Raw genomic sequence first — 11,811 nt, 5'->3', positions numbered from 1 at the left:
TAAGCTGCGTAGCAGGCAGTAGATTTTAGCCTCTACAACACTTAAGAATATTGGCACCTTCTTCGCTTCTGTAATGTCATTTGCAATAACCAAAAGCTCAAAATGCTCAGTATACACATGCAACTTCTCGATATTCTCATCAAAAGGTTCCAGTGGCCTGGTCAGAGTAGCCATGATTTTTAGTTTCACTTTCACAGTCAGTGCAAACAAGCAGTTTTTTTGTTTGGTTGGTTGGTTTTTTTACCTCTACTTCCTTCTGTTACTGGAGCAGCACTGGAATCCCATCCATCGTCGCCACTTGTTATATCCTTGGGGGCAGCCGGTTTAGGAAAAAATCACTTGAGGCCAGACAGCAGACAGCTAACAAAACTACCATTTATTTACACACACACAGCTCACCTAACCGGTAGGTAAAGGGCAGGTAAAGCAGCAACCAAACCTCAGGTTGGGGAATTGTCCCTGGAAAACTTTTTCAAATGCTGGCAACTGTGTATAGCGGTTATTTTTATACAGCAAGCAGCCCAATAAGGGGAAGGATGGTGCAGTGGTAAGGGCTACTGGACACAGGAGACCTGGATTCAATTCCCTGCTGTCCCCTGGGATTTCTGTGTGATCTGGGGAAAGTTATTTAGCCTCTCTGTGCCTTAGTCTCCTATCTGTAAAATATGGATAATAGCACTTCCTTGACTCTGAAAGGCATGATGAGGATACACACATTACAACAGCTTGTGAAGGCTTCAACATCTACAGTAGAAAGGCCTGTATAAGAAATAGGCATCATTATTATTATTATTAATTGCAAAGTTCTGGCTTACCTGGTAGCCATAGGGAGAATGGAGGGAGTGAGCTGTCATTGAAACATACCCATTTCACACAGACCACAATGAATAGAAAAGGTTAAGATGTGAAATCACTTCCTGTTTCAATCTCCTCTTTCTCACTGTTGTCCTGGCTCTGTGGCACTGGTTAATCTAATTTAGCCTGTAAGGTCTTTAGCCAGGGACTTTTTGTACAGCATTTAGCACAACAGGGGCCTGGTGCAGAAGTGGGGCTCCTAAGTGCTGGCACAATACAAATAATAGGTCATAATCTTCATGGCCAGGTCCTCATCTTGTGTAAATTAGCTTTACTCCACTGGCTTCAGTGGAGCGACACTGATTTACGGCAGTGGACCATGTTTTTAAGGCTTTGGAAATTGGTCAGTTCCTAAGTATTGTTTAGGACCCATTAGGTGTCACCCGGCTGGAAAAGGGAGAGGGTTTCTAGTTATGGGACTGATTTACCTAGGGGACAGTGCAAACTGGCTCTGCCTTTCCTGGGCCAGGCAGTTCCTCTGCCCCTCCTAGCTTGGCCTCCCACTACGCCTCACCGCTCCCTGCTGCCAGTTCTGATTCACTCAGGGCCAGATCTAGCAAGGTGGAAGCAGCACAGAATGAGAGGGCAGGGTGGATCTGGAACAAAGTCCCGACTGCCTCCCAAGCAGGTGAAAAGGAAACTTGGCTCCAGTCTTTCAGTTCACAACCCCAGGAACGTGTGCTCTTTGTTTTACAGTTCCCACATCACTTTCTTAGGCTCAGTAAATCCTACCATTTAAAAAATTACACCGGCAGGGGGTGGTTTCTGCAGCTTTCATCACCCTATTCTGCACCCTATGGCAGGCAATTCACCTTGGTTTTAAAAAACATTTACCAGTTCAAAGGCCTATTCCACATGCCATTTAACTTGAGCTGTAAACTGCTTACATCTCTTTTTAGCAGTACAGGAGCTGAATAAGTGGAACCAGAACTACTGTGAGAAGATAGAGAACAATTCAGCAGGCAATAAATCTATCTGCTGGAACAATCAAATGCAAAATCTGCCTTTACAGAGCAGATTATGCCAATAATTTAAACTACATTTTATAAAAGAGTAATAGAGCAACTACAAGCTAATGACAAACAATTTGGCTGTATCTAGGGCCCATCCCTGACAAATATTAAGAATGAAAGGTCCAGCACAATAGTCACAACTTTTCTTCTAGTTCCCTCTTTTAAAAATCTTTAGTTTTCTTTCCTCATGTTTTCTTAAGAGAGATTTTTTTAAAATAATTTCTCAAACATCTATTTAATATGAATACAATAGCTGAATATTTTACTTCTATTGTTTTCTGATTGTATTTACCTACTTGTATGTACCTTTCAAAAAACCCAAAAGAAACAAACCAATAAATATTTAAAAGATCCCTTCTGCCTGCTGTGCAACAACCCTCCCATGTACTTGACACAATGCACAAAAAGATACAGCACATTGTATTGGCACTTCTGTTGCTGCACTTCCTGTTGCTGGACAGGATAGTTTCTAAGTAAAATGCATCTGAATGGTTTAAGTTTAGCATTTCACGTAACAGTCCTAAAATGACAGGTTTTCTGCTTCAAGACCTAGCAGATAAAAGCAAGCTAGCAGCACATGAGTGCAGAAAACATATTATACGGTAATGATGGAAAAGTGGGTCTGGAACAGGTGAAATATCTTAGCATCATGCTGCACAATCTCAGTCTCGTGTATTATGGGCACAATGTTAGCCAATTAATGAGATTGTCTGTTGGAAGGCTTGCATGTAAATGCCATGCTAAAGTTTTACCCTATTCTCCTTATGCAGGTGTTAGTTTGGAATGTGGGGCCCTGTGTCTAACCTAATATATCAGTTGATTATCACTAACAATTTGTTTTACACTAGCTAAATGATGGTAATATGTGGATTTCATGGAAATGATCGGGTTTTGAGAGGAGGGTCAGCATTAAACTGTTGATAAATCCCCCTCCATCATATTACAGTATTTAAATTCTAATTGCAGTTGCTTCCTGTTTATAAGGAAAAAAAATGTATCCTGGCTGAAGCCAAATGTCTGGGATATACGGATTACTGAGTCAGCAGAAGGCACTCCAGTGAATATTGTTGCTCCTTTCACCTCGAGTGGTTATTTAGCGAATACTCATGGTCCGGCCAGGTTGTTTCCATTAGGAGGAGAAACTGAGGATACGAGTTGTGTATGTCTTTGACAGAATCCTATTTATTTACAAAGCAGCTACACAAAATCCCGTTTCCCTGAACACAATCAAGAGCAGGTAGTTTGCTTATTCAGAAATCCAAGCCCTTTTCCAGTCAGTCCTGTGGCCCAAGGAGCTCTGTCTCTTCTCTCTCTTGGGGGCACCCCACCACCTGTTTCTTTTGCTTTCACCTGATTCCTGTCTGTTTCTGACACACACTTCCACCAGTCAATGTCCCAGTCCCTACGTTTGCAATGCGTCCCAGTGAAACTCCTCTTATTCTCCATGCATTCTTCCTCAGGCCTTTCCGTCTGCCCTTTGCTTTGGGTGGCTTCTATTGTTTCTGGTTCAACTGTCCATAAAGGAGCTTAATTGCTCCTTACATTTAGCCTGAATGAAAGTCCTTCAGCTCTAAATCAGTCTGTGATTTCCCACAGATGGAAGATATACTTGCTGGCAGCCACCAACACCTTCCAGCCCAAAAATCTGCTCTGTATCCTTTCTCCCCTGGATTCCACCTGGCTACTTTAAATTGCTTTGTTCTGACTGGCTGCTGTGCTCAGAACTCTTCATCCAGATATTATTTCTCATTATCCCTCCCCTTGTCCCAGTGCCTTGAGGAAGACTTAGTCCCCCATCCAAATGCCTAAAGGAAGTTTCCTTTCACAGCTGGGGTTGGAAGAAAGGAAAATTGGAAGCTCAGGCAGCCATGATTGGTGTAAGGAAATGGGATGTTCTCACACCAATAACCAATCATAGCAGAAGGATTTGCATAATTGCTAAGGTTATTATAGTAATGTTTTCCATATACAAAGTACAAAGCACATATTCCCAGTGTGCAATGTTAGTTTAGATGAAAGCAATATCAACAGGAAAGAACATAAGTAAATTCAGCATGAGAGAAGATTCACTCAATCAGTGCAGGGAATTGCATTCATATGTGTCTCTTCTGCATTACAGGCCCGGCAGCAATGGTGAGAACAAAGTTTCTGCCATCACTGTGTAGACAAACAAGGTTTGTGGCAATGTAAAGGTGCAATGCACAAAAAACAAAGGGATAACAGAATCAAGCAATATATGCCACAATGCCAACATAAGCATAGATTGATTATGCAGCTCCCTGTCTTGCATTGGTCAGTTTGTTGCCTTCTATCGCTATCTCCTCCCTTCTGTGTTTACAGAGTGTTTTTTAAAGTGATAGTTTCAGCCAAAAGATTTCATTTCTGCCACTTACTCCTGCTTTCTGGAATTATCTGTCTTTATCAATGTGAGGGGACAATTAATATATAAACTCCCCTAGATGATCACATGAACAAACATCTGCCTCATGCAAAAAGATCACGGAGTCCATTTCCCCACATGAGCTTTCGTGTTACACAGAACGAGGATTTCAATTATGTGGACTTTTACCAGCCATTGATTAAAACAGAGGCTTCAAACCCAATTGATTTAGCCTCTTCAACTCAAATTATGGGTGTTAAATTTTTAACTGTCTTCACTCCCTCCCATCACTCCTTCTGCTAAAAAAAGTAATAAGACTTCGCTCTTATATAGCGCTTTTCATCCAGACATACAGATATTTTAGATATAGATAATAGTTATAAGATGATAAGAGTGTAAAGGCTGATTAAAATCAAGCTTTGCAAGCATCATGTATAAATAATGAAGGCATCAATCTCAAAGCAAAGAAGACGTATTGGGTGAGTAAATCCCTGGCAATCTGTGGAAAGGAAAACTACTCTCCCAAAGCACTGCTCCTGCCTGGATCCTTCTGTAAATAACAGGAAGATCAGGGCCTTACATTGCAATGAACACTGACTGTACAGTGTCAAATATTCTTTTCTGTCTTTTCTTTTTAATGTGCTAACAGTACGTCACATTTTTATAAAAAAGTGAATTTTGGAAAGAACCAAATGCCTTTTCCTGTAGTTTTTTATTACAGAGGCTGTTTTGTAATTAAGTTCACTTGTAAACACTGGTTAGCCCAATAAATTATGTTACATTCAAAGTGTTTAGACCACACACATGTAGTCTGATACTATCCCAAAATCTCAACTCACAAGCACACGGAAATGCAGAAACTAGACTGAACCCTCATTTTTCAGCTTTCACTATCATGTAGAACAGCAGTTCGCAAACTTTAGCAACTGGAGGACCCCATTTTAATTTAAAAAATTTTGCTGACCCCCCAACATCCGCTCAGCCCCAGGCCCTGCCCCCACTCCACCCCTTCTACAGCTGTTCCCTGGCATGTAGAAGGCACTTGGAGGGAAGGGAAGGAGTTGATCAGTGGGGCCTATGGACCCCCCTGGAGTACCCTTGCAGACACCTAAGGGTCCACAGACCCTCGTTTGAGAAACACTGATGTAGAGAAAACACAGCTACTAGGGGTTGCATGTTAACATGCTCTTCTGAGATGAATGCATGAGCCTAGATATGTATTTTTTTAACCTTAACTCTGACACTCAGTGTAGATGAGTGTAACACGCGTTTGCTTAAACCTCCTCCTAGCAGGTGTTGATCCTGCTGGAAAAACGTTAAGTGGCTGCTGCTGACTCACTGAAGTAGGTGATTCATTAAGAAGCAAGGTGGGCATGGCTGTCTGGAGAGAGAGGCAACCTTTGGAATGCGGCCCATCAGGGTAATCTGCTAGCGGGCCCTGAGACATTTTGTTTACGTTGACCATGCACTTGCATTCCCCCTGCCCCCCAGCTCCCAGTGGCCGTGGTTCACTGTTCCTGGCCAATCGGAACTGTAGGAAGTGGCAGCCACCATGTCCTGCAATCCTGACCATTTTGCATTTCATGTCTTCCACTTTTAAATAAATTCTAAATTGGTAAAAAAAATTCTACAATTCGACAGTGAGCAGATTTTATTAAAATCACTACCAGCATGTCTTATCACTGGGTTTGCCCTAAACCCATGAACCCAAATCAGCCAAAATTATGTTTGATTTCCACTCTATCAACACTTGTGCAAGCTCTGAACCAAAGAAAAACACCAGCTACCATAGTGGGAATGGATTTCTCCAGTCAGGAAGCTATGCATATTACCTGCTGTACTGCACCTGACTGGTCACTCAAGTTGAAATTAGACACCACGGCTGCAGACCCATAAAAGCACTGCTCCGCAGTCACAGAAGCTAGTACTTTTTACGAAAAATGATGTTAGTGGTCACATGTTGGTGTTCAGTGACCTCACAATACTATATAGCTTCACTTTGCTTCCAATTCTGGTTTAATCCGGGTTTTAAACACCTCTAGTATTCCTCCAAGTTAAGCACATCTCCAATTTATTGGACATTACACAACATTAGCTAGGCAACAACTTTTACAAAAATACTTGAATGCTATTTCAGACTTACAAATATATAGACATCGGTTCTCTTCACTGGAAAATACAGAAATCTTATACAAGTCTTAGATCAGTATTTTTATAAAAATAACAGGAACAGAATGGAAATTTGTGACCATCACTTACACTCTTGATTGGTCAATACATACAAATATTAACACCATTCCAAATGTTGTTTCAAATACAATATAAATATCTGGCACTTCTGTAGTGTTTTCCACCAGGGATCTCAAAGCCCTTACTAAATACTAGTGCATTGAGCCTTCTAACAATCTTGTGAGACAGGGAAATTATCTTCATTTTACAGAAGTGAAAATGAGAAGCAATGTTTAAATGACATGGAGAAGAGGAATAAATCGAATATTTCATTACTCCTAGGCCTGTGCTTTAACTACTAGATTGTGCTTCTTCTCTTAGATGTGATTTTTTCTTATTACGTACAAAGAAATTCAGGCCATTTCAAAAATAAAGTCTTCCTATATATATACTAGAAAGTGTTGTAATGTTTTCAGAATTTACTCAACGCTCAATTTTTAAAGGGCTCAATTCTGATTACCTTACCCGGAGTGACTAGTTACTTCATGAACAGTCCAATAGATGTCAATGTGTCATGTGCTGTTCAGTCTGAGAAAAGGTATCAGAAATTGGCTCAAAGTACAATTAGAATTGAACAGGAGTGAGTCTCTTTTCCTGTCATTGCAAATTGAGTGTAGCAGCTGTTGAAGTCAATGAAGTTGCACCAGTGAAAAACTGGAGTGAAAGGAAGAGCAGGCACTATAATTTTAAGCAATAAATTGTGTGTTAAGATGGGATTTTAAAAGGAACCCAAGGAGTGTGTGTGTGCGCGCACGTATGTACGTGGTGCAGGGGGGTAAGGGTTAGGTATAAAACTCCCATTGAAATTAATAGCCCTAAAGCCTTTTTGCCCCCTTAAACAGTATTTTGGTAAATACTATGTTTTACAAGGGGAGATTAATTGAACCTCTCCTTGTTGAATGGTAACATCATGATAGAAGGCAGCGTAACTGTGTAGTGCCACAATATTCCATGCACATGGAGCTTTTAATCAGGGTGAGAGTTTAAAAGATCCTCATTATGGCCTAATAAATGACATTTTTAAATGTTCTGTCATAGCCAAATTGAAATACACAGTTCTATAAAACAAAATGTTTCTCTGTTTTATAATTAGAAATTTTGCTAATATGTGGAAAAACACTATAGGCCCTATTGAGTTCAATGGCAAAACTCCAGCTTTGAGTTTCACCCATAGTTTTAACAGCAGCATCAAGACTGTAATGTAATAATCACTGGATCTTCACTTCCCATTTTGAAAGATTAAAGTTGTGATCCTCACTATATGTGAGGTACAGATGAAATCTCATCATAAGATTGTAAGTGCAATTGAAACATAACATTGCATAAGTAAAATGAATGATGATGGTGAGATCCTGTACCAGGCACTTACTCCTACTTATGAAGAGAAGACATCTGAGCTGTACCCGATTTAACTTTATCCTTGCTGGCAAAATAAACTGTAATCTAAAACTGTTTGTATTGCAAAAGGGGATCGTCTATAGAATCTACATCGCTGCATCAACAATACATGTGTGAGAGAGGTTTTAAATGAAAAAGAAGTAAATATTTCAATTACGCATGCTCTGTGTTCTTCATCTGTCAGAACAAGTACTGCATGAAATACTATTACTCATAATGAAGGCTTTAACCTTACCTTTGAATACCCTTAATAACAGCTGCAATTGAGAACATTTTTAAATAGATTTGTTCGTTTAGACCAACTTAGATTAATGGCTTCTGACGAGTTTTATGAAGATTTAAAAGCAAACCAAAACAGTAAGATGGCACTTTTTTGAGTTAGAATTCCTCGTGAGAATCAAACACTCAATTCACCACACTTAGGAAATGTACAATTATAAAACTAGGGGCTTTACAAAACCTCATGTCACAAATATCCTTTTAAAAAACTTTGAAATGGCGACAATTTAGTAACCTGGGATTTAAAGTCTTTGGTTTCTAATGAATCAACTATTTAAAAGCCAAATATGTCCCTATTCACAAGCTACTCTGCACACAGGCCCTGATCCTGCAAGGGAATGTGTGGCCATGCCCCTTAGGCTGTTTGGAGCCTTGTTTAATTCAAGGAGGTGCCATACAGCTATAAAGGTCTTGCCAGGATTAGAGCTCTAGCAAATCAGGGTTATGCATGTGCTGTACTAGATCAGTGGCCTTAATTCTGAGTGGATAGGTCCCTTCGTGGTGTGGTTCTAATGCTTGAAATCTGTTACTCTACCTCTAATTTTTTCTTACATGTAGCTGTCTAATCGCTTTGCCAATTCATACTTTGCCTCTGTATGCTACTCATTTCAGTCTACTGAGTCAATAACACTGCAAAATAAACCAGTTACGTTCAAAACACATTAATCAGCCCAACTGGGCTGTCATGTAAATAATAAGCTTTTTTAACAATCTTAAAATAAATATTTCTCTCCTCCCCCTTTTATCTTTGAAGGGGAAAAAAATTAAATTAAAAGCAAACCCTATGTTCAGCACTCAGGTCACTGTGACACAAAGCAGCACAAAACAGTAAATCTAATAAGGCTGACAATCTAGGCTTGGTCTGCCAGTATATCCACAGGCTTCTGAGCCATGCAAAATTGGGAAGGCTTTGGATATTGGCTCTGCGGCAGCAGACTGACTTATCCAGAGGAAAGAAAGGTCAGCCTTCTGCCCAAGGGGGAAGGGGAAAGAAGAATTGCTGTTGTTCAGAACTGTTATAGTCTGTAGAGGAAGGAGAGTTAATGTAAGCGAGCTACCTGCAGTCTCCAGTTCTGGGGCTGTGTTAGCTTGTGGGAGTCACTCTTTTGCAACACTGGAGAGTAGATGGATCTGGCTCAGTCTAATGGCCAGGGATATGTATTTATTTATGTGTGTGGCACCTATCCCAATTGTATTACCAACAGACATTACTTACAACCAGGGGCGGCTCCAAGTGCATGCTTGCCTGCGGAGGGTCCACTGGTCCTGCAGCTTCGGTGGACCTCCCGCAGGCATGCCTGCGGAGGGTCCGCTGGTCCTGCGGCTTTGGAAGTCGCAGGAGCAGCGGACACTCCGCAGGCAAACCGCTGGAGGCAGCCTGCCATGCTTGGGGCGGCAAAATCTCTAGAGCCGCCCCTGCTTACAACACATACCTACAAGCGTAAAGCTTTCACAACACTAATTCAGCACACTAGGAGACAGATCTGCAGTAACTGAATGCTAGTCCATTTGTTTTCATGTACCATTTTATACCAGCAAACCTGTACCCACAAACTTCCAGTTACTCTAATAATCTCTCTCCCTTCTTCCCCCCCCAACACCCCCTCACCAAAAAAAACCCTGTCATGCCAGTGCTTACATCTCCAGTGATGCCTTCCTAGGGTCTATAATGCCTCTGCCACCCAACTCACTCCTTTCCCCAAAGCTGTGAATGCAACACCCCAGCCACACAGGATACAGTACCTAGCAGAGGGTATCATGCCCCCCACTCTCAGTCACTGTTGCTCCCCGCAGCAGTAGGGGATTCACTACTGACAGTATTTGTTTCCTGCCACTGGTTTATAGCCTCATCTAAGTTATTTCTATGCTTTTAGATTAGGACACTAGAGCCACTAAACACTCAAGAGTTCTTAGCAGACCTTTTGATACCACAAATCCTCCATGTGGTGCAAAGTTTCTAGATTAATTTCCAGTTGAAAACCATGAAGTTAAGTTGCTGAGCCTCATCCCACTAGCTGCAGCATGGATCCTGGCCCAACAAAGTTCTTTTTTGGGACATAGGGAACTCATTTGTTTTATTCAACTGTATTAACTAATCACTGTGACAGGTTTGTTTCCACAGTTTAAACAAGTGATAGAGAAGCCTCAATTAAAGAAGACTTCGTTCCATCTTCTGCTATTTAAAATTACAGGCTCAGTTCTTAACTACTTTGTTTAGACATGGAACTAGAAAATGTGCTTGCAATACAGCTCCAGGAACAGCTGAATAGCAAAAATATCCAGACTTGAGTTTGTGATGTCAGATCAGCAGGCCTGATCCAAAGCCCATTGAAATGACAACTATTAACTTGAACGGGCTTTCAACAAAGCCCAGATACAGCACATAGACTATACTTTCCTGGGTCATATTCGCTAACAAGAAATAGGTCAGGTCTATGCTTGGTCTCTCTGGGGTCTTCTAAACCTTCTTGGATGATTATGAGAACTAAACAGGTTCAGGTTATATATAACAGAGTGGGCCAATTGGTGACACTTGGAAGTTGCTTATTTTCTCTCTTTAACACTTTTGCAGCCTTCCAATTGCAAACATAACTGCTTCTGCCAGGCCCCAAGCAGTTTAATTTGCAAATCAATCATTTGTATATTGTGTATAATATATATATACACACACACAGACATGACTGCTCTAAAAGAGGGGGAAAATTGCAATAATGCTAAAATGACCCTGGAAAGTTGCTTTTCATTTGTTTTGTTTTTTTAAAGAAGATCAGTCTGAAGCTGCAGAGGATAATACTGAAAGCCTTGGGCGAAGAAAACATAAAGCAGGTAGAACAGAAGAACATGCAAATGAATATGAGAAACTTGGACTTAAACCCACTTCCCCAAATTTGCAGAAGACAAAGTAATCATTGGGATTAGGGTAGAAAGAGGAAAAGATTTGTGTAATTTGCAGAAAGAATCAGAAAGTTCATTAGTACAGTCCCCTCATAAGTGGGCAAGACTTTGAAAATGTATCCTGTCCATGTATGCGATTGCTCTACTGCTCATAGACTGCCACACTTCACCCATAAGACTCTCCTATTACTAGACTGCGCTGTAAAATTCAGCATGAGGAGATCCAGAATTGTGAGACCTCCTTTAAATACCACTTACACAATCATTAAACATGACAGTTTTAAAGATATTTGCATCTTGCAGGTCAAAAATGACCTTAATCGTAACCATCCATGCAATGAAAAACTTTATATAGACAAATGCAAAGCCTCAGAAAATCCTACAGAAAGCTAAGTTTATTACTGTGCTTGCTGCTGGATTCCTGGACAGGTCTGTAGCTGATCAAGAGTTGCTGCACATTAGATCTGTCCACTTTGGAAAAACCTGTGTTCTGTTTCCTGACACAATACAGTTGGAATCAAAGACAGATGACCATCTCAAACTAGGGAATAAAACAGCTTTAGGAATTACATGGGGATCAGGACAGGAAAAGCTCAAAGCTGTTTTGTCTAAATGTAGATGATGCCGCACTGAACACAGGATTTTCAAATAGTATGAATGCAAAATGTAGACTGACTTCTCAGGTGGCTGTACACTGCAAAATATATATAAGGTGGGTTATCACAGCACTGAAAGCAGCAATAAAAATTATCATTAAGCTGG

The sequence above is a fragment of the Chelonoidis abingdonii genome, chromosome 1 (genome assembly GCF_003597395.2).
Source record: "Chelonoidis abingdonii isolate Lonesome George chromosome 1, CheloAbing_2.0, whole genome shotgun sequence".
NCBI classification, from domain to species: Eukaryota; Metazoa; Chordata; order Testudines; family Testudinidae; genus Chelonoidis; species Chelonoidis abingdonii.
This window is presented reverse-complemented; position numbering follows the sequence as displayed.